The sequence below is a fragment of the Artibeus jamaicensis genome, unplaced genomic scaffold (assembly GCF_021234435.1).
Source record: "Artibeus jamaicensis isolate MK-2021 breed Jamaican fruit bat unplaced genomic scaffold, CSHL_Jam_final contig_456, whole genome shotgun sequence".
NCBI lineage: Eukaryota > Metazoa > Chordata > Mammalia > Chiroptera > Phyllostomidae > Artibeus > Artibeus jamaicensis.
In genome coordinates this window covers 3497772-3520920 of record NW_026521839.1, presented here as the reverse complement: position 1 = coordinate 3520920, position 23149 = coordinate 3497772, and the positions used below count along the sequence as shown (strand labels likewise).

The window sequence follows — 23149 nt, the reverse complement described above, 5'->3', positions numbered from 1 at the left end:
AGGGCACATGCCTGAGTAGATCTGTAGGATGAATTCCTAGAAAGGGAATTACGGGGCCAAAGGGTATGTACATTTTTTATTTCAATAAATATTTTATAGGAGTGTTTCCAAAAAGTTCTGTGTTAACTGAATTTTATTAACTGTGATTTTAAAGTAGGAAGGAAACTCATTATTTAGTTTATGACAGAGTGGCCTCTGTAATAAAACAATGCGTAGAGTTTCTCCATTTCCTACTCCCCAGTCTGTACGTATTGTTGACTCTGGAATTAAAAGCCACAACAAAATCATTCCCTAAAACGAGACAGAGTGTACCAGGAATCACTTGAACTTACGGCCCCGGAGAACTTGTTTGTGTTCCGACTGAAGGTGCAGTTGAGTTTTTATCTCTGTGCAGCATGTGCGTTACTCAGGAAGTTTGGCAGGTGTTAAAGGAGGGCGGTGGCTTACCTTTGGTGACTGGAGATTGTGCCTTTGGCCCAGTGGGCACACCTTGTCTATCAGGGAGGCTTCTTTGGGCAGTGGCACTTCTGGGGAGTGGAGTGGGAACGGAGCGTTTTGTCTGACATCTCTCTTCTGGCTGCCTGTCCTGCAGAGCTTAGCACTTCCCCCAGTGGAGGACGGGGTTGTGCCACCTGTGCTGCACGGCCTCTATTCCAGTGCCTGCGACCGCTCATGTTGGAGTGGAGGCTCCCGGTGGTGGGTTTCCAGGATGGGGCAGGCACAGTTCCTGTCTTCTAGAGGCTCGGTGTCTCGAGAGGCGGGGCGGCACAGACAGCCCACAGTGAGTGCACTGGCATGACTGCTAGCAGTCAGTCTCACAGGGTCTGTGGAGCAGAGAGCCTGGGGAAAGGCAGGTGAAGGCTTATCGAGTCCAGCGAGGCAGTGTTCTGAAATCAGTCATTTAAAACCAACCCTGTTGTTTTTGTGCACCTTCATTACTGTTTCTTTTGTTTGAAAAAGTGTAATTATTTAAAACTGTATTTATTTCAGATGGGAACTTTATTACATTCTGAAATCATAGCATTATTTTTTCCTAAACTATCTTGAAATAATCATCACATTGAAAAGTATTTGCCAAGGTATTATGTAAAATAATTTTGTATTTTACCAGTGATTTGAGCTTTACTTGGCTTACCAAAGTCCCAAGGCAGAGGTGTGTTAAGAGAATGGACCATCTGGCCATCCTGCCAGGGAGGGGGTGGCTAGGCTGTGCTTCTCAGACTAGAAAACAGGTGTTGGGGTAGGTGGCAGTGTGCCAGGGAGTATGCAAAGCTAGTGGCAGTGAGTATACTTTGTTGAAAATATGTCTTAATGGAATCATTATTTGAATATTCAGTCAAGCGCTGATAAAGTATAGAGGAGAATGCAGGCTTCCATGGCATTTTTGAGGAGATGTTGTGGTGCGGGTGAAGAGGCTAACATGTAGCCAACAGTGGACAGAGGAGGCAGGAGTCTGGGGTGTCTCCAGAGTTTCTGTTTAGGTCTTGGGGGAATGGCTACACTATGTGCCACAGGAGGAGATCTGTGGTGTAGGATATAGAGCTGTGTCACCTCATCCTTGCTGAGTTGTTCCCACGAGACATGCAGGTGGAGGGAGACACCTACAAGGTGGTGGGAAGCACAGGTCTGCCGCTGGAGAAGGCGTGGTTGCTGGCGTAGATTTGGGTCTCCCCAAGTGCCGGCAGAGGCCTGGGCAGTGGTTCTCAACCATAGCTGCCCATTGAAATCACCCGAGGAGCCTGGGACTCATCTCTGGACATTCTGATGTAATTTGTCTTTGTTGCAACCTGGGCACTGGGAATTTTAAAAGCTCCCCAGGTGATTCTAATGGGCAGCAAAGGTGAAGAACCACTCATACAGAGAGAAGAATGGAGGCCAAAGTCCTGGGGAATATTGACATGCAGCAGAAGAGGTGGGTAGAAGAGAGTTGGAAAGACTTTTGCTCTGGTGACCAGGTGTTTCATCCTGGCCAATTTGGATGAGAGCTTGCTCAGAGGCCTTTGGATTTGACCTTTGGAGGTGAAGCACGAGAAAGCAGTGAAGTACAAAGGTGGTAGATATCTACTTTATTGTCGTGAGCAATACATGAGATAAATTGTAGGTATTGTGCTTAGCAGGGTAAACAGATGCACATAAGTGACCTATAATTGGTTGTAAGATAGTAGATCTTAAATGTGAGTATGTATAAGAATTCCTCTAATGTTAGATTCCCAGGCTCCCCGCAAAGAGATTCTGATGGATGAGGCTGGTATGAGGTCTGGAAATCTGCATCCTTTCAGTTCCCCAAGGTGACTTGACTGGAGCAGGTCCTCGGACCACACATTAAGTGTCCACAGGCTCATAGAGAATCTACATAAACCTTGTCTGAAATCCTTTGTCTGCCCTTAGCATGCGTAGCTGTGTTGCCTCATGTCGGGACATCTCAGGTAGGAACCCTTATGGCAGATCAAGGAATGATGGGGAATGGTTTGGAAAAGCACAGATTCTACCCACGTCAGAACATCTCAGCCTGTGGGCTCTATACATGCCATCCACTTGTTCCATGAGTTTGGCCTGTGAGCTGGGCTGTGTCTGTAGCATTTGGGGGTTGGTGCAGCTCCTGAAAGGAAACTTTATGTTCATGGGCAGTCACAGGGCAAACGTTTTCCCACAGTAAGTTTTGGGTGCTCTTGTCAGGGTTATTTGGGGTCAGAGCCTGTAATTATGTTGCACATTTTTTTTCTTTAAAAACATTCAGGAAGCATAATGAATTGGCTGAGCTGTTGCATAGTTTGAATATACACAGTGTCTAGGGAAGAGTAGAAGAGAGACTGACTGGCTGACAGCTCTGGAGGGTGAGGTGCCGGGAACCAGAGAGAGCTGACCTCCTGCTCAGGTCTGGAAGGTACCCTCGGGCGACTCATTTCTGGCAGCAGCTCCTCCTTATCTCTGTTCTGATCTTAGCTGGTTCTCAGTCATCTCACAAGGGCCGGGTGACAGAGCAGCCGGCAGCCCTGCTGCTAGTGGGACCCTGGGATGTAGCACCAGGAGACTCGTGCTGCTTTCCCTCGTTGTTTGCTTCTTAAATAATTCTGTGGGCTACTCTTTCCAAAGACAGGAGTTCCTGGTGTGTGTTTCTGACTAGTGCATTGAGATGTTTGACGTATCCTGCCGTGGGCTGCTTAGCCAACAGATCATCGGCCTCACGACTCCCACTGGGGGCATTGTGGAGGCCGGGCAAGCCCTGGGGATGGGTGCCTCCACATCTGTACCTCTCCCAGCTCTGGTCTTGCCCCGCTGCCTCTGGTCCGCTGGCCAGGCCTCGGCGGCCTCAGACAGCTTTGCTTGCTGCTGTCTCCTGGCCCTCTGACGGAAACCTCCCTGGGCTCAGTGTGCAAGGTCAGCAAGCTACCATGTTGCCAGCTCCATTTAGAGCTGCAAGATGGTTCTCTCTCTGGAAAGAAATCCTGTTTCCTCTTTACATAGCCAGCAGGTTTGTAATCAGTTCCGCAGCAGGGAAGCTCTGCTCCATTGCATAGAAAATTGGAGTGGAACCGAAAGCTTTTGACCTCAGTGTCTTGGGACATGACTTTGGCTTGCTTCTCATCTTCCCCACCTCTTCTGGCCAGCATTACTTCACACTATACTGAAATGAAAAGACAGCACAACAGGACTTGCTTGGGGTTTTGTGCCGGGAGCAGCACCGAGTTCAAGCAAGAAGATGATCACCAGCTGAGGATAACTTGAAGTTTACTTGTTTTCACAAGTCTGGGGAGTCTCATCTTACCTTTCCCTTCCAATCTTCTTTAAAGAAAGAAGATTGAAATGTGTTTAATGGTAATCTTCTGTGAGAAACTTGTGAAATGTTATACGGGAAAAGGATGACATGTGTCTTAATGTGACACCTCTAGCAGTTGTATTACTGAGCTCCCCACATGTGCCATTATGAGGTTAGGCAGTGGTGGGTGGAGACCTTGGATGTCCTTCCTTAGGATTCTTTTAAAATAGCTTAATGAGATGTAATTCACATACCACACAATTTACTCATTTGTAATGTATAATTCGTGACTTTTTATATATTCACATAATTTTTCTTCCATCTCCTCAGTTAATTTTAGAACATTTTTATCGTCCTCCAAAGAAACCCTCTACTCCTTAGCCATCATCCTCCATCCTTCCCATCCCCCCCAACTCTAAGCAGCCACTTCCTCAGGATTTTTAACCCATGGCCCAAAGTGTGGTATGCTCCTGTCTCCTTTGTCCCTGAATCTTCTGAAGCTACATATCCTTTTCCTTTGCTGCCTTCAGATAATTTGCAGCTCCCCAGATTTCAGTGCCAGGATGTGTGTATCTGGCAGTCAATTTTTCTTTATTTTGTTCACCTTTTGACAGATGATGCTAGTGCAGCAGGCCTGTTGCACACTCATTCCTGAGTGCGTGAAGGTCTCTGGTGTAGGACTTCTTTACTCATGTCTCTTTCTTAGTTCTGATCTTGCTTGGGAGAGAGTAATTTCCTGGTGACAGTGGGAAGGAAGAACTTAACCTCCAGCAGGAAGACACATTGTTTTGAGCAGAAGAGAGGAACTTTTTTTTCTCCAGAGGAAAACAGTTCCAGTAGTATTCCGATTGGGGTAGATGCATTTTGACGGTTTCAGATATAACCATTCTTGGAATTAGTGATAAAGAAGTAAGTTTCTCATGGCTGAATTGGCAGTGGTTTGTGGGTATGTAAGATCCTCACATGAAAGTCACCCTTTCTTATTGAAGGCCTGTGCTGTTCTATGAAATTCCAGCCTCAGTTAATATGTTCTCTACCTTTTATATGTTTTCCTCTCATTTGCTTTCCTCCCATCTCATTTTTGCCTCTCATTCTTGCACTGTGTCTGCCCTTCCCCCATCACCATCTGGCCTTGCCAAAAGACCAAAGAAGTGACTGATCTCTGACCTCTTGATTATGGGAACAGCAAAGCCTTTAGTAAGTGGAAATGACCTGAAACTGATTTCCAGAGTTTTAGGGTGATAACTAAAAAGACTCCCAGATTTGAGGTGACTGTGAATCTGAAGAAGCCTGAGCTCTGAGTGGTTCCATCTTGTAAAAAACACTGTCTTGGGCCTCCTTTCCTGTTACACACCTTGTGTTACGTTTCAGAGGTGAAAGGACATCTCAGAACCAGGTTAGTATAGAACGTCCTGCTCCTTGGTGAGCTGCGTTCATGGGGAGCATTTAGATGCTTTTTTTCTGCTTCTCTAATGGGACCTGATGGAAGCCTCAATTTTCCCATTTTTATGATTGAGGTAGGGAGATGCTATTAAAATTGTCTTTAACAAAGTAGGTCAGTGATTTATATTTCAAGAGGATATATTTGGGGACATGAATGAGAGCATCTTATCTGGGTTAGTTGAACAGTTCCAGATATAATTGTATATTTATAATGCCAATTAGGGGCCTAAAAACCTATTTGGGATAGGTCAGGAAACTGGGTATGAAATCTGAGTCTTTGCAGGTATTTCATCTAGACTCTTCCGAAATAATGTATTTTGGGCAAATTTAAAGGACACCGGGATAAGATGGCTTATATCTCCCTCCCTCGAGCTGCCAACCCTGTGGTTTATAAAGCCATTAATAGCAGGATAGCAGGTTGTTCCTCTACCTTCTTCTGAGACCTCTGTCCCCAAGTGTCTCTTGTCACATAGGCTAGTCATTAAAAAAAACAAGCAATCCAAAACCAAACCTGTATTTTTTCCATTGTGCAGGTAATGCATGTTCATTAGAGAAAATTTAGAAATTATAGATGAATAAAAGAAGAAAGTCCAAATTCCACGAATAGTATTAGAGATACAGTCGTCCTTCTTGTCCTCTGGAGCTGTGTGTTCCAGGACACCTAGTGGCTGTCTGAAGCCATCGATAGTACTGAACCATAGTTATACTATATTTTTCCTGTGGTAAAGTTTAATTTATCAGTTAGGCACATTCAGAGAGTAATAATAATAACTAAAAATAGAATATAATTATAATAATATACTGTAAAGTTGTGCGAATGTGTTTGCTCGTGATGACTGAGAAGTCTGCTAAGTGTGTCCTGGACTGGGAGCCTCTGGACCAGGGGATGATTGTGTCCTGGGGGGCAGTGCGGATGTCATCATGCTACTCCGAATGGTGCACAGTTTGAAACTTATGAATTGTTTATTTCTGGAACTTTCCATTTATTATGTTTGGACTGTGATTACTGTAGGTAACTGAAACCACAGATAAGGGGAGACTACTGTACTCATTTTGGTTTTATAACCTTTTCTACTCAATAGGCCATAATCATCTTTCCATATCATTAACCGCTCTCTAAGATAGTTTTTAGTGGCTACATAATGTTCCAGATATGCCACGTCCAGACTTTCTAATTTTTAAAATATGTTCATTGATTTTAGAGGGAGAGAAAGAGAGAGAGGGATAGAAACATCGATGTGAGAGAAACATCGATTGATTACCTCCCATGTGCACTCTGACTGGGGATTGAACTCACAACCCAGAGATGTGCCCTGACTGGACTGGAACCCACAGCCCTTTGGTGTATGAGAGGATGCCCCAGCCAACTAAGCCATACTGGCCAGGGCTGCATCAGGACTGTCTGACCCGATGACCTACTTTTGGACAGTGAAGGTGTTTCTCTCTCCCTCTTTCTGTTTTCATGACCATTAACCAATCAGTAAGGATAGTCCTTATAGACATGCCATTGTTATCGCCTTAAGATAAATTTACACAGGCTGCTCTCACATTTCTTTCCATATCTTTAGGATTCAGCTCCCAGTTTTTTATTTGTTCCCTTCTTTTTCTTGCTGGTTGAACAGGACCTTGGAGACAAAGAATCGATGTCTTTTCAGAGTGCCACAGAATAAAGAGTTCTGATGCCTGATGTTACGTTTATGTGAACCATAATAGTAATAGAATGGCTATAGCCATTTAACTATTTGTCTGTCAGGCCTTTTGGTAAGTATTTTATAACCTTTATTTCATTGAACCTTCACAACAACTTATGCAGCATATACTAGTCTCCCCATTTATAAATTAGAAAACCAAAGGATAGAAAGTAAAAGTAAGTCATACAACTAAAAAGAGTTGCAGCCAGGATTTGAACCTTGGTCCAGTGCCAATCCCTTTGCTTTTAACCAGTGCTATGCTGCTGACTATATAGTCTTAGCTCCATCCCTTAAATCCTGTTTCCTCACTTATAAAATGGGAGTAATAATGCTTACTTGAGAGCATTGGGAGACTTAATGATGTAGTGTGTGAAAAGCATCTGGCACAAAATTATAGCAGATAGTGCTACTCTGCTGACTAATTATTTTCGTCTTTTGACCTTTTGGTTTATAGGCCCGTGCTCAGTCCTCTGAGCTACACCAGCTGGGGCATCATCTTTTGAAAGATAGGAATAATATAAACATTGTCTTTGTGCTGTCTCTACATCTGAATCTCTGGCTTTTTCATTGGAGATCAATCTTGTATTAGGAGTTGCTTCTGGAATTTAGACTTCGTTAGCCCAGTCAATAAATATTTAGTGGCCTCCAACTACGTACTAGGCATTGATGTAGATATTTGGGGCATAGCTCTCTGAATAAGAGAAAGTCCTGACTCTCATGGAGCTTATATTTTAGTGGGCAAAGTAGGCAGGTAAACGGGAATCTTTTTGATAGTGAGAAGTCCCATGATGGCAATAAGATGGAGAGTGATGGGTATGGGAGGCAACTTGAAATTATGTGGTCAGAGGACGCTCCTCTGAGTAGCTGAAGGACATTAGTTCTGGGCCCACACTTAGTGACTGTGGTTGTTGTAGGTTGTGAGCTCTCACTTGCTGGACAGGTTGTGTTGGGTCATATTTTCTTCCCTTTGTATTTCTTCTTTTTTCTTAGATATTACCATTTTTACTCATTTGGACTCATGACTAGCCAGAACCATAGTGATCTTGGTGAGCTAGAAATACATTCCTCACATGGCAGGTAGACCCATGTTTTAAAAAAAAAACTGACCTTATTATGTCACCCTTGCCCAAAATTCCTCAGTGACTTCACATGTCACTCAGAAGACAATTTTAACTTCTTACTATAATTTATGTAGGACAAGGCTTCTGCTCATTTTGTAGTCTCCTTTCTGACTATTCTTCTCTCTTTGTGCTTAACCTTTGCTGGTCTCAAACTCCACTAACACCCTGAGCACTTTCCAGCCGTAGGACTTCCCACTGCTGTTCTTTGGAGTGCCTTTGCTACACATCTTTATGTGATTGGCAACTTCTCATCCTTCGGGTCTTAGCCAAAGGCCTGTTAAAGATGCCTCCTCTGACCACCTGACCTAAAGTCTTATGTATTGTCTCTTCCCTCCTCTATACAACTATTCTATTTCATAGTCTTCATAGTACTTCTCACCCTCCAACCTCCCCAGTACATGTTGAATGATGTCACATGTCCCTTCAAAGAGTCCTGCTTGATCACGTGACTGTGTGTTCTAAAAGCAGCTCTCTGTTTCTGCCCACAAGCATCCCTTGGTTCTCTTGAGATTTTACTTTGCAAGATTCCGCCTTGGACAGATCAGGTGTGACTGCTTGATTGGGTGGTGATCCAGTCTGTCTTTGAGGTGGCAAAGGAAGTGATGAGTTAAAAAAGCAAGTCCAGAAGTAAGAGTTGATTAATGCCCTCCCCAGCCTCCTCTTTCCTTCCCACTCCTTTGCCTTTGCTCACTCTCCTCTTAAGTTTCTGTTTCTTTGTCTTTACTGTATCAGGCAGAGGGAAGAGAAGAGAACTCTAACGTTTCCAAATCTGTGTCTTAAGCACTGGGAGGCAGCCTAGATCTCCTTGGTTGGGCCTGTTAACCTTCTGTGAATTGATTCCTTTCATAATCTTCAAACCTAGAAGAAAAGGACTTATAGCTGACTCTTAAACCAACAAGACTATTTGCTCATGTTGGAATAGTAGAGTATATATTTCTCCTTCATAACTCTCCCATTTAAAAGGTGTTAAATTTTAGTAATCATTTTAGTTATTGTCTCACAAGTAGAAAGGCACCCTTGATAAGCCTCATAATCAATTATAAGAGACTTCTCATTTTCCTCTAAAAAGATTAAGAAAGATATTTCCCCCGCTCCGTTCACATTGCAGGCCCCTGTGTGTTGTTTGCTGACAGTGTTTCCATGCTGGAGCCACGCCTCCCGTTCCCCCAGTGGGTACCCCCAAGTCATGGTTGCTGTACCAAATTTTCCTGAAACCCTGTAGTAACTTTGAAAAGATTTAATACCAGTTCATTTGGACAATTCCATGTGGACAGATGGGCCTCAGCAGGAATTCAGCCAACAAAAGACAGCGTTTCCCATACAGTCCCTTAAGATTTAATACTGGATTCATGATAAATAGAATTTAAACATGAAAGTCAGTCTCTTGTCTCTGTCTCTCTCTTGGGGTGTGGCCTCTGTTATCTGTGGAAAGCTGGTCATTCTTAGGTATTTGATTTAGGAGCAGGCAGGGGGTGAGAAGGAACAGCATTGTGTCTCTACCTTTGCACACACAGATGTCCTATTTGGTGACATCTAAGCACTAGAGACTCACTGACATGTATTTCTTTTCTTCTGCCCCTGCGGTGTACTGAGTGTGCAGGGAGCTGCTAGCACAGTTACTTCTAAAATGTGTTGCTAAATGCAGAAACATCTGTCTCTGCTGACTTCTCAGTTGTTGGAAATTAGTTCATGGCCCTGAGTCAGAGAGCACCGTGGCTGTGCCTTCATTGCCAGAATCCTTAGAGGTGGCCTTGGAGTGAGCAGGGTCATAGAGAATTCGAGAAAATCCTGAACCTGAAACACAAGCTGGCCCGTGTTTTTGACTGTGCTTCATGCCATTCATTCCCTACTGATTTCTGCTATCTTAGTAAATAATACAAGTTCTCTCTGTGTCACATTTTTTCTGTTTTTCTATTAAGCCATTTTTGAAAGTGTTTTTAATCTGTATTGTTTTGGGCATCACCCCACAGTTTATGTTCATAGAAGGCAAAACTTAGGAGCACTCTGGCCAGTGTGGGAGAGGCAGAAACCCAATGGGAAGGCCCCTGAAGACAGCAGGTGCTCTGCTGGCTGTTTTCTGCCAACTTTGTAGAACAGCATGAACTCGCTCCTGCCCTCAAGTCAAGAGGCCATAAACAGGACATGCCGTATGACCTGGAGGTCTGACATTTCATTCCTCTGCTAGTTCGTTGGAATGAATAGGCTGAGACTAGTTGCCAAGCAACACAGGACACAATAGAAGGAAGAGAACTTGTCCAATGATGGTATATTCCCTTTGCTTTTTTTCTGTTTTGGGTGGGAGATAGAAGTTTTGGGTGGGAGGAAGTAAAGTGTACTAATTTCAAATACTGATTGTGAGAATCTTACTGATTTAGTCTCCCTGGTCCCAGCTCTGATCAGGAAACTCAGTGTTACATTAGAAGGCGCTGACATCCCTCAGAGAGCCCTCTGTTCTTGCATAGATGGGGAGAAGAGAGGTGAGCTCCTTTTGGTACCCCATCAGTTGATTTTAATAAGACACAGTTGCAGACATGGTGCTTGCTTCCACTCTAACTGCACCAGACACACCGCTTTGTCTCACAAGGGAGGGCAGATCCAATCCAAGCTGCTTAAGCAGAAAAGGAGTTTATTGTGGCCTGTGGCTGGGAAAGCCCAGGGATGTCCTGACTTTGGACCAGCCCGGGTCCCTTGGCTCACACAGTGTCTGCAGGCCTGGTCTCTAGCATCTCACAACTCTGCTTTCCTCTAGGCTGGTGCCGTTCTCAAATGGTATCTTCCCTCTCACTGGCAAGATGACTTGTGGACAAGAGTTCGGACTGAAGCCCCGAGCATGGTTCTCTGTGGCTTTGGTTGGATCATGTGCTCATCCTTGAGATAATCCTTGAAGCTTGCCCGGCCAGAGCCCAGAGTGGAGTCAACAACATGTGAAATAGATGTCCTGAAAGTCAGGGAGGGAGGGTTTCCCAGAGGAATGAATATCAGGGTGTTATAAATACAGAAGGGAAAAGGGCTGCCAGGAGGCCAAGGCAGCAGAATTCCTCTCCACTGGCCTGAGTAAAGTGAGTGAGGGCCATCCAGGGGAGAGAAAGGGCCGTGCCTCCTGAATATCTCATGGTTTTTTCCCCACATACGGATAAGTTAATTTGGGCTATCGGGCTATGTTCTCATGACAGAACCCTGAAAATTCAGATTTGGAGGGGGAGAAACAAAAGACAGTTTTAAAGTATTGGGGACCACCAAGATTGGGCAGCCCGGGCAGCCCAAATCTAGTGTTTGAGAGCCAAGTGCCTAATGAACACGGGATGGAGTGTGTGTCAGGTGGGTAGGAGGGAGAGAGGGGACTGTTCCTGCTGGGACAAATTAAAAAAATAAAAGCAAAATGTTGTGTGAGAACTATTAAGTACGCAGCAGAGTTCTATAACCCCAGCCAATGACTGATTGTCTTATAGCCTGGCCAGTGTGACAACTACTTCTTTGTCTTCCAGAGCCTGATCGTTTCTCTTTACATTGATACTTGTGGTTTGGGGAACAGAGTACATCCAGTAGAACTTGTTTACTGCCTGCTGACAGCTAGTGCGGTGAATTAAACTGTTAGGGTCAGCAAACTTTCTGTAAAGGGCCAGATCCAGATAGTAAATGTTTTAGGCTCTGTGGGCTGCACGGGACCTCTGTTGTATATTCTTTTTTGTCTTTGCTTTTACAAGCTTTTAATAATGGAAAACACATTTTTAGCTCACAGGTCATACAAAAACAGGCCAAGGGCCAAAGTTTGCTGAACCCCAGTGTGGGGTGTGGGGGTCAGATAGCCTGGGTTCTAATCCTGTCTGTGTTGTCAGTGAACTGTGTGGGCATTTTAACCTCTCAGACATGCAGTTGTCCCAGTTTCCTTATCTGTAAAGTGAGTTTGGTAGCAGTACCCTTCTCATGGGGTTGCTGTGAGGGTTGCTCAGGAAATATTTGCCCTTTGAAATAGGGTGTTGATCTTTTACCACTGTGCAGCATGCTTGGTTTGGGCGGATGGGGGGCGGAGTGGGAGCGGTGGGAGAGGTGGAGAGGTGGGAGCGGTGGGAGCGGTGGGAGCGGTGGGAGAGGTGGGAGAGGTGGGAGAGGTGGGAGAGGTGGGAGCGGTGGGAGAGGTGGGAGAGGTGGGAGAGGTGGGAGAGGTGGGAGAGGTGGGAGAGGTGGGAGCGGTGGGAGAGGTGGGAGCGGTGGGAGAGGTGGGAGAGGTGGGAGAGGTGGGAGAGGTGGGAGAGGTGGGAGCGGTGGGAGAGGTGGGAGAGGTGGGAGAGGGAGGAGGTGGGGCCAAGCTCTAAGAGTCTGTCGTTTCCACTGTTCTTCCTCTTTTGCTGCCCTCTTTTTTTCTCTGTTCTGGGCACCTCTTCATCAGGTTTTGGGAACTTGGTGACAATCGGAGTTTCATTTCTGGTGTGGTCAGGAAGTGACCCACATTTTAATCCATATTTGGCAATAACTGAAATAAATTGGCTTGGTTCATTATCAAACACAGAATATGTATTTGTTTTCCTTCCAGCCAGAAATTCCCTCCTTATCCACTTTTTCACTGTATTCCAATTCATCAATTTATCAAGGCTTCTTATTAAAGCCAGAAGGAGTGTTGTTTTTTCCTGTTTTATTAGAGAGAATATTAGAATTGTGGATTTTTATTTGTTGAACTTGGTGGATGGATGTCAGCATTTAGGAAAAAGGCTGAACTTCTCCCCAGAGTTTCAGCCCTTATTACTTATACTTTGTACAGGTAAGTTATGGTGGAATAGGTAGGAATCACATGATCTTTCATGTCCTTGGTGTCCTGCAAGCACTTACCTTCTTCAAGTCTTTGTTCATTTGTCACTTTCTCAGTGAGCTTTCTATCCTGACAGCTGCTCCCATCACACTTCTCCCTTCTGCTTTTTTCTCAGGTACTTCTCCCTTTGTAACATACTGTATAATTTATTTATTATGGTTTCTTTTTGTCTATGTCTCCCCACTAGAATGAAAACTCTACAAGGGCAAGGATATTCACTTCTGTATTTTCAGTGTTTAGAATAGCATCTGGTACATAAAGAGATATTTGTTGAACAAATGGATGCTTTGATTCTATATGGGCATGCTTACTACATCCTGTTCTCTCTGACCAGGGAATCATAGGATTTGACTTTGAATATTGACTCTGCCACAAATGCCTCTGTCTTTGAGCAAATCACTTAATCTCTCAGGACTGTAGTTTTCTTATCTTTAAAATAAGGGGTTAGAGTAAATGATTGCTAAAGTTTCTTCTAGGTCTGTGGTTCTGTGATTATAATCTTCGGTTAAAGGGGATGATGCACAGCTATTAAAACTGCCACAGATATTTCCTAAAAAGTTTAAATTTCATTGGTGGGCCAAGTGGAGTGGACTGAGTTTCAGAAAAAGTTTCAGGAGGCACCTCCTGCCTTCACTAAAACAGTTTTTTAGTATTCTAGTAAGATTGCCTTTGAAAACCTTCCCACTAGTCCTTTTAGGGTAAAGTCCAGGTGTCTGGATACAGCTTTCGGCGTCCTGCGTACTCTGGCCCCCGTCCACTCCCTCAGTCTCACGTCGCCTACACGTCTCTGCTCTGTGCTCCTGACCTCGTGAATCTGTTTCGTTTTCTCCAACAGGTCATGGATTTCCCAGCGTCTGTCCACGGAGTGCTTCTGTTCCTTCCACCTGGTGTCCCTGTGTCTTCCCATCTCCCTTTGTTTGACCAGTGCCCCCTCATACTGTAGGTCTCAACACAGTGCATGGGGACTTAGGGAGGGGTTGGCAACAGGTTTCCAGTTCCACTGGGAATCTCACCAGCTAAAGTATGGCGACAGAAAAGATGAGTTGCTCAGGAACTGTGATTAGGCTGGTCGGCTGGAGCATCTGTGCAGTAAGAATGCAGGGGTTTGGGATTGGATTGTGGAAGGCTTGGGCGCACGTTGAAGAGTTGTCTTCATTCAGTGGGTACTGGGAAGCCTTGTTAAGTTTTTGGAGTCAAATAGTGACATAATCAAAGCATTATGAACTAAACAGTACAGATAAACCTCAAAGAGCATTGAAAACATTATTTCCCTAATCCCTAAAGCATTCTTGGTGGGGATAAATGCTAGGGTTCCTGTTTTGTAGATGGGGGGGGGACTGAAACACGTAATGATTAAAGGACTTAGTTTAGGCGTCACTGAAAAGCAGTGATTAAGCCAACAAGTATTTTTGTAACTAGATAGAATTGTGATCTGTAAGACTGATGAATGCTACAAGTGGCTTTGCTCATTTTTCAAGTGGGTTGCAAAGTGAATAGTTACGCTGAGTGTTGAGAGGCTGTCTCTCAAAAGTGACTGACTCATGGATGCTTCTGGAAGCTTTGGCAGAGACTTGGATTCTTCTTGGGATGTTTTGTGGGGATGGATACAGGATAATTCTTTGTAACACAGTTGTAGTCACCCTGTGTGGTTGCTCTACATATAAATTTAGCAAGATCAAGGGCAGGTAGATGCTGATTTCCCTCCTGGCTGGTGTAGGAAGAGTTCTTTGAAGCAAGTCTTGTCTGTGATTCCATTTTGTTTAAACTACAGGGTCTGGCAGAAGTAATGGCTGCTTGGGTGTAGTTGGTAGGGTAATAATATGGGTGTAATGATTTATATTTTTAATTTGAACATTTTGCCTAAAATGTTATAAAGTGTGCTTGATATAAGATACTGTTATGTTACAGAAATACATGCTTATGATTTTGTAAACCCCTTATGGAGGTTTATTTGTGCTGGACCCTGTATAAGGCGGGTATTTGGGTTTTGCAGCTTTATTGCAGCCTGTGTTTAAAGCTGGGTTTGAAAATGCAATACTTCAGTGGTATAACCGATGATCTCTAAAGGCCGGTACCCATTCTGCCTTGAAGCTGTGCTTCTCAAGCTTTAATCCAGATTAAAGCATCCAGATTGCCTGGGGACCTTGTTAAAATACAGGTTCTGAGCTAGGGCTTGAGGTTCTGCATTTATTACACACTCCCAGTTGATATTGGTACTGCTGACTTACCATCCACTTGACCCTTCTTTCCTTCTTCTGTGCCCAACCTTTCTCTTTCTTGATGTCTCAGACACTTGTTCCCATTTAGTGGGTGCTGGGTGCTAGTATTCACCACAGAGACTCATTGGCTACTCTGTAGCTAGTATGTTTTTCCAAATGAAAGTCTGATTATTGCACCTCACTGCCAAAAATTCTTTAGTGGCTCCTGATTGCATCCCCATATTGTGATCTGACCCACTTGACTCTGTAGTTCTGTCATGCACCGTCTTTGTATTTTCTAGACATGGGAGCCCTGTTCTGCTCCCTTAGCAGCTCATGTGCCTGCCCTTATAGGGCTTCGGCACACACAGTTGCCTCTATGTATAGCTCCTCCACCTTCCTTCCCATAACTGTTCCTGCTTCACATCTCAGCTCAAGTGTTCTTCCTCTGGAAGCTGCCCTGGGCTTCCCCATCTAGTGACCTTCTGCCATTGGCAGGCCTCTCTGGTACACAGCAGGGAGACCGGTTTGTTTGGGGCATCACTCATATTGTGATCTAAACTGTCCCCTTAAGTGGAGCAATGTGCACCATGTTAGGAAGTTGTAGATTGCCCAAAAGCTGCCTTTCAAAAGCTACACTTCCTGGAAGGGTGGCGATGGTGAAAGTGCACCTCAGGGTGTGTAGGAGGAAGAGGAAGAGCAAAGCGTTTCCGGAAGGAACTGAATCATCTCACCTAGGGCTTTGGGGACTGCTGTTTATATTTCTGTGTATGCACTCAGTGATAGGTCATCTGTTCCTCCCCCATGCTTATTCTTTTTCTATTGTTCTTGCAATTTTATAAACGCAGAAACTGTACCCCAAAGGGAAGGAATTGGCTAGTTCAGAGCTGAGAAGATCATCCAGGTCTGATTGCAGTGTGGGCCTCTTCCCCCACCGCCATGCTGATCTGCGTTTGAGCAGTCTCCCTGAAGCCCAGCAGCTTCTGGGCTGTTTCCTGGGCCTGGGAACGGGCCTGTTTAGGTGACACTATTCCTTCCCAAACTGGAACGCCTCGGAGAGATGAATATATTCTTCAGCAAACCTAACAGGCCTCACAAATTCGGTCACTTTTCCTGTTGTGGTCACAGCTTGGACTGCAATGAGTACTGTCAGGAGTCTCAAGTCTGGGTTTTTTCATAGGGATGTTTTAATGCTTCCCTCTCTCTCCCTTTGGAGATTTGTCTTCTGTGCTTTGGGTCCTTCTAATAACTTGTTGCAACTTTGACTGTAAGGTCAGCTTAGATTCTAAGTTTCATGAGGACATAGTCTGCAGTGACTAGCAAGTAACAGCTGCTCCCAAATGGTTGTCAGGATCAATTTGTAATACGGTGAGAAGTGTCCCCCTGCCCCAAGTCTTCAGCAGTCCTGTCAGTGATTCTTTGAGGCTGAAGGTATTTGGCCCTGTGAATTCCTCAGCCGGATTTGTTCTGTGAGCTGTAGAGAGTGACGGGAGCCATAGGGGCATCATTGTAACCGGCTTCACAGCTGCTTACTCACCTGCTTGATTTGCTGGACTGATGCAGCTGGATGCAGTGTTAAACAAAATGGCTTGATCCATCAGGGCAAATTTGAAGGTGCTATATTGTCATCCTCTTGTTATCCTTGACTGTGAGCTCCAAGAGGAGCCATGCTTATCTTCCCATTGTCTGGCCTGGTGATTCAGAAAGCAGAATAAGTAACTATGAAAAATCCAGATCAAGGAGATGAATAATGAATATATTCACTCAATTTAAAGGTTGGGGTGCAGAGCTGGGAGGACCACAGAGACACAGCTTACTCACTTCTGCTCTTTCTGACTCATTGGAGTCCCTTCTCTCTCTCTCCCTCTCCATCTCCATCCCCCTTCCTTTATTTTGGGTTTTTCTTACATTAAGCTGCCATCAAAAGCCCAAGCTCTTTTTGTTGTCTAGTCCCATCATTTGTGCTTCTTGTGGTGCTAGTTCAGTAATTTCTGGACTCTCCATGGCCCTTGGAAACCTGGCAGCATGTTCTCACGTGCTCACCTGGGCCTGGAAACCCCTAGTTGTATATCTCCTATCTGTGAGCTGCAAGGTCTTAATGTCAGGGCGGGAGGAAAGCGGAGGCTGTGGCAGAGAGAGATGGCAACGATGCCAGAGCCAGGTTCATCCTTTGTTCCAGCCCAAGCAAGTGTCCAGACCTTTACCTTGTGTGAGTCCTGATCTTCCCTGATGAGGACCCTCAGGTCGCTGATGGGCAGAGTGTTTGTGCCCGTGTGTACGATTCAGTCATCAGCTCGCTGCAGGTGCCATTCCCTGTTCTTGAGTCATCTGTGATTGCATGATGGGTGGCTGTGCAGTGCTCGGGGCACAGGGCTGACTACTTTTTATTCCTTTTAGAAATTGTTTTCGGGGCATAGCTTTGATTCTTCTTCTTATTATCTTGAGCCGTGGAATTTCTTTAGGAGCCTTTTGAATTGTGTTTTACACACCATTTCAGTTTTCCCTTCTGTCATCTCCCAGTTAGCATCCATGCTTCTAGTGCTGTACTGGGGAATAGTGACAGTCGCAGCTAATTTCTGGTGAGGACGCTGAGAGTGCCAGACCTTCTGTAAATCCTGTGTATGCTCTCGCTGAACCCTCAAAACAACCCGATAAGGCAGCAGTTTTCAGCTGGTGTGTCCCAGCACACTGGTGTGCTGTAAGAAGTTTTAAAACAAGGAATACCTATTTAGTTAGGGCCACTGACCTCTTTTCCCTTAGACTGTCAAATAAAAAAATGACAATAGCTGACACAACAATAGCCATCCGGCATGAATAAATCAAAATTATACCTGTTTTTTAATCAGATTGACAAAAAAATACATTTTTGGTGTGCTGCAGAATCTTAATAATTAGTTTATGTGTTTCATGAGATGAAAAGCGTTGAAAGGTAGTACACTATCACTATTACCACCATCTCCGTTTTATAGATGAGGAAAGCCAAGGATCCATTTGGGAACATATTGGATGCCCCTTTTTGATAAAAACAAAAACCAAACAAAAAACCAAACCAAAACAAAACAGAAATCTAGGCATCCCTTTTAGAAAAAGGAATAATACTTTCTGTGAATAAGAGACATTTTTCTAGGTCCTGCTAAGGTACAAGGTTTAGTAGAGTTTTCCCCCTCCCCCCTTTTCCTTTTTAGAACTGTTACCAAGGAGATACATTGCCTTCCAAAGGCAAATATGCCGAAGAATTTCTCCTGCTTTTGGCTACTCATGTGTCTGAAGAATGTCGCCATACCCAACAGTTTTCCTTATGAGGAATAAGGATGAAAATGCCTTGTCCTGAACTCTTGTGGTTAGAGCAGCCCACACCTCTCAGGGAAACATTGCACTGTTTAAAAATGGGTCAGATCCGTGCCATTCATGCTCATCTGTAATGCCAGACAGACATTGGTTAGAGTTTGCATATAAACAGTTGCCCTCTGTCTGGGGAGACTAGAGTGGGTGTGGGTCAGAGTCAGTAACCTTGTGGAGAGTGGATAAAAACCGGACTAAAAAGAAGAACATCAAAGAGGATCTGTTCCCTCTTAAATCCCTGGCAGCTCCAGAGGCTGTGAGCATGGAGATGAAGACAACTGTTCTGTGGTACCTGCTGTATGAATGAGGCATTTGTTTACTACTCATGCCTAGGGACCGGTCTTTCTTAAGTAATGGCTACAGTTTTCTCGGTTGCAGCCCAGCTCCATTATCATTGGGGTCAAAGGATATAAATGGATGTGTTGAAGTCGATACATTTCAAATTTCATTTTGATTTTAGTATTATTTCTAAAGCCTCCTTTAACAGAGCTGTACTCAGTTACCAAAATCATTTTGTTTTTTTCTGTTCTTAATTTTAGTGGAAAGGCTTATGGGAGGTGAAGACTAATATCTGACAGTAGAATGGGAGAGAGAAAAAGCAATTATTATCACCGGCTTGGCTTTAGAGGTTTTCTGGATTGACGTTTCTCAGTTTTGTTGATTCAGAAGTAGGTTGAAGAGCAATTTTTAACAGCTTTATTAAGACATAATTCATATACCATCGCACTGAAAAGTTGGAATGAGCTGAGTAGATGTAGACCGACTCTGGGACTCTGGCGAGCAGTCCCTAGACCTAACTCTTTGATTCAGATTGGGAGGCCGAAACTTGAGTTTGATTCTACCCTCTTTAAGCCTCATTTTTCTCACCTTTGAGAGAGTGATGCTGCTAGTTCATGGGCCTGCCTCGTAGAGTTACTTTGAGGATTCAGTGAGCTAATAGTGCATATGAAGTGCGTAGCACGGTGCTGGCACAGCCTCAGTAGATGGTGGCCAGTTTAGGTCCATTAATCCAGCTTCATGCATGGACTCTCACACTGCATTAGGGAACCTTATCTTTCTGGTGTGTGTGTGTGTGTGTGTGTGTGTGTGTGTGTGTGTGTGTATGAATTTCAGAGAAGCACTGAAAATTTTGAAGTGTAAGTCAGTCCTCAAATATTTCTTGTTTACCTTAAGTTAAACTAGTTGTCTTGTACTTTTATTTGTGAAATCTGGAGACTCTAGTTTAACCCCATTAATTCTTCTGTTTGGAATCTTTGCCTACCTTTATGATCACTCCAAATGAGTTGAGGAATTTTGAATAGGATGTAGGGATATTATGTTATTTGCAACTCCTCCATAGTCCCTGTCCTGGTTGCTAGTAGAAACCTGGCCTTTCACTAATAGCCTTATCATCTACTTAACACTGGTTGCATAGCAGCCAAACATATTTGTTGAGAAATAAGACAGAAGGAAATCTCTCTGAAGGCACTTCCTGTGCTTCATGGTGTTGCTGGGCCTGTGGCGAAGAGTTGGTCAGGAAGGGAATCACAAGAGCGCTGCAGCCATGTTTGCCGTTCACCTTGGAGGAGTTGGGGGTCCACAGGCAGAGACGCCAGTGGTATGTGGGCAAACAACCCTGTTCTCAGGCTTCCTTAGCCATTTGCAAGCCTTACCCATGCAGGACTCCAGCAATGTGCATCTCCGGTCTGCAGGTCTAGGGAACACACACATACAAAAGAAATAAAAATCCTGGTCCTTGATAACTGAGGCATGTATAGTTTATAGAGAGATACGACCAGCAGGAATCAGTGATTGCTGTAATTTATCGAGCATTTCCTTTGTGACTTTGCCTGAACACTGGTAGGTGCTTTCTGTGCATTGTCACTGTAATCCTCACAGCAGCCCTATGAGCGAGATTCTGTGATTATCCCCATTTTCCACATGAGGCAATTGAAGCTTAGAATACAGGATGGAGCCTGGAGCCACACGTAGTTTTGTCTGACTTAAGCACTTCTGTCCTGTCCTGTCCTGTCTCCTGCATCAAAATTGTTGTATAGTTTGAATCATATGAAATTGCCAATATTTTACTAACCATTTTTAACCTACAAAAATGATAATTTCATATAGTTTAACCTAATCCAGAGTGTTAGGAATAGTTGACTCCAACTATTGACTGTTGACTCTGTTGGACACAGAGTTTATTTAGTTATATATCATTATTTATTAATTATTATATTATTTTTCATATGGAGAACTATAAATCTTCTTTTACCCTCCCCGTATATCTAATATATATATATATACATATATATGTGTGTGTGTGTGTATGGGTGTGTATGTATATAGTATAGTAGTTATATCACAGTGAATTGTGATCTCATTATATAACTATTTCTCATTACTTGCTGAGTGGAGTGATGAAATATGTGGACCTAGCTAAGGCTTACCACAGAGGCATCTAGGAAACTAGTTTTCATTTGCTCACTCTCTCACTCACCAGTGTACTCCATGGCCCGCTCACTGCTTAGAAACTCACTGAATTCTGCCAAGTACCATATTAAGCTAGAGATTTGAGCGTGGTTTTTTTTTTTTTTAATTTTTAAAGTTTCATTATGGAAAAATTTTGCTCTTGTCCATTTGTAGTCAGTTCTGCTAGCCTTTCTGGACATTTCATAGAAATGGAATTGTATACAGTATGTGGTCTTCTATGTCTGGCTTCTCTGACTTAGTATACTGTTTTTCAGGTTTCTACATATTGTAGCATGTATAACTAGTTCATTCCTTTTTATTGCCAGGTGGTATTTCATAGTATATATGTACAATACTACTTTTTTTACATTCACTAATTCAGAGATACTTGGACATTTTCACTTTTTCACAATTATGTATATTACTGCAGTGACATCCTGTGCAAGTTTTTGTGTGGATGTATGTTTTGTTTCTCTTAGGTAGGTAACTAGGACTGAAATTGCTGGGTCATATGGTAAATTTATGTTTAACTTGAGCAGAGTTTTGAGAGAGGAGTGTGTAGAGTCGGTTTACAGGAAGGCTCAAAAGTGGAAATGAGATTTGGATTAGCCAGTAAAGCAGCAGTAACTGGAGTAAATACCAAAACCTGGAAGGGTGAGCCAGACAGATTTTAAACTGGGAACGCTGAGGGCCGCCGGAGTTGTCGGCCAGAGCGGTCCTGATGTCCACGAAGGCTAACGTGGCTTCTCTTTCCATGTTCGGCACTGCGGGCAGAAGGCCTCCCTTTCCGTTGCTGTTTCTGGACCACAGGTATTGGAATGTGTTGTATACTTTTCCAGCACTGATTGTCCTTAACAGGAAGCGATGCCTCTTCGTGCGGTTCTCAAATGGCTATTCCCACAGATTTTGCTGAGAAATTCCTGAGAAATATAGGAATTTTTCATAAAACTGAATTTATATAATGCAGAGGCTTGTGTCTTATTCTGCAAGTGTATCTTTCTTAATATTCTGGAATAGTCAAGACTATTTTTTTATTAAGTGATGATTGATATAAATATTTTAAATAGTTGTACTTGCTTGGCATAATAAAATATTGCAACCTTGTGGTTATGTGTCTGTGTCTCTGTATTTAGTTTAAATTGGATGTTGAAAATCTCAAGTCTGGGAACCACTGCTCCAAAGAATGTTTTGGGAGGGGTGCTTTGACATTCATGGCTCTTGTGTTTTACCTCCTTTCTCATTTTCTTCTGTGATTGTGGAGTGTGGGCAACTGGAGTGATGCCTGGAGGAGACTAACATAAAAGATTAGTGAAACCAAGAAGGGACGATTCCAAATATGTAACACCATTATTTATATTTAGACATCTGACTGTGTAAATAAATACAAGCCGTTGATGGGCACAGGCCATCCTCCATTGCTTTGGTAGTGTAAGGAAGCCAGAACCAAGTGCAGGCTGGATTTCTTATGCACATTTGGGGCACAGCCGACCATTGACTGTGTTTAGGAAACCATCTGCTTTTAAAAATATTCTGCTGAACGTGGAGGCTCTGCAGAAACCGTACTGTGGTGTTATCTGTGGGACGGAACAGCAGCCCTGGTCCCAAGGGCAAAGGGACACCCCCCCCCTCTTCCTTAGGGTGTGTCTCTAGTGTGGGATTAGGGAGTGGAATTTTTCTGTACCATGGTTCTGAAGTGCACACAGCCTTTTTTCCCCTATTAATAATAACAACAGTGATGATGCTATGTGTGAAATTCATAAGAGTGAAAGGCATTGAGCTGAACACTGTTTCAAGTGCTTTCAGGCATGATGTAATTGGACCCTAGCAACAATTGTGTTGGAGAGGTATGGTTAGCCCGTGTTTGTGTGAAGCAACTTAGGGTCAGGAATGTTTAGTAACTTGTTTGCTTCACCTGCCAAAGGATGAGAGACGCAGAGCCAGTAAGGGGCTGGGACAGCATTCAGACCCAGCCTGTTCTCTTAAAAACCCAAACCTCTCAGTTCAGCAATTTCTACCTGAATCTCATTCCCAGAGCCCGCGCACTTTGGTCCAACTTTACTGCGGAGGTCTTGTGTGAGAAAGGGGAGCTGGGGACGGAGTCCTGAGGTTGTGCTCCCAGGGCCGTGCTCAGCAAGGCCTCCCTGAGGAAGCTGTATAGTGCTGGTGTGTCTTACACTATTTGCTTCCCCTCTGTCTACAGACAGCTCTATTGATTCAGCCTTGGGGAGTCTTTGACCTGGCTGACCCCCTCACCCCTTTTGTTGATACATCCCCAGAACGTTCAAGTTCACACCCATATTGCAACCCCAGCTCCTGTGGACAGGATGGGAGTACCAGCCAGGACA

At 44.0% G+C, this 23149-nt stretch overlaps 1 protein-coding gene across 7 annotated transcripts in view; it reads left to right on the top strand.

Annotated features, from left to right (window-relative positions):
* Positions 1 to 23149, top strand: part of ARHGAP26 (Rho GTPase activating protein 26) — a 416835-nt gene that overhangs the window by 14263 nt on the left and 379423 nt on the right. Inside the window, exon 1 of one of the 7 annotated variants that reach the window (XM_053666464.1) lies at positions 529 to 781. The exons of the other annotated variants lie outside the window; for them this stretch is intronic. The gene's annotated coding sequence lies outside the window, so the exon portion shown is untranslated. Of the gene's footprint in view, positions 1 to 528; positions 782 to 23149 lie in introns of those variants that run through there. 7 annotated transcript variants of the gene reach the window in all.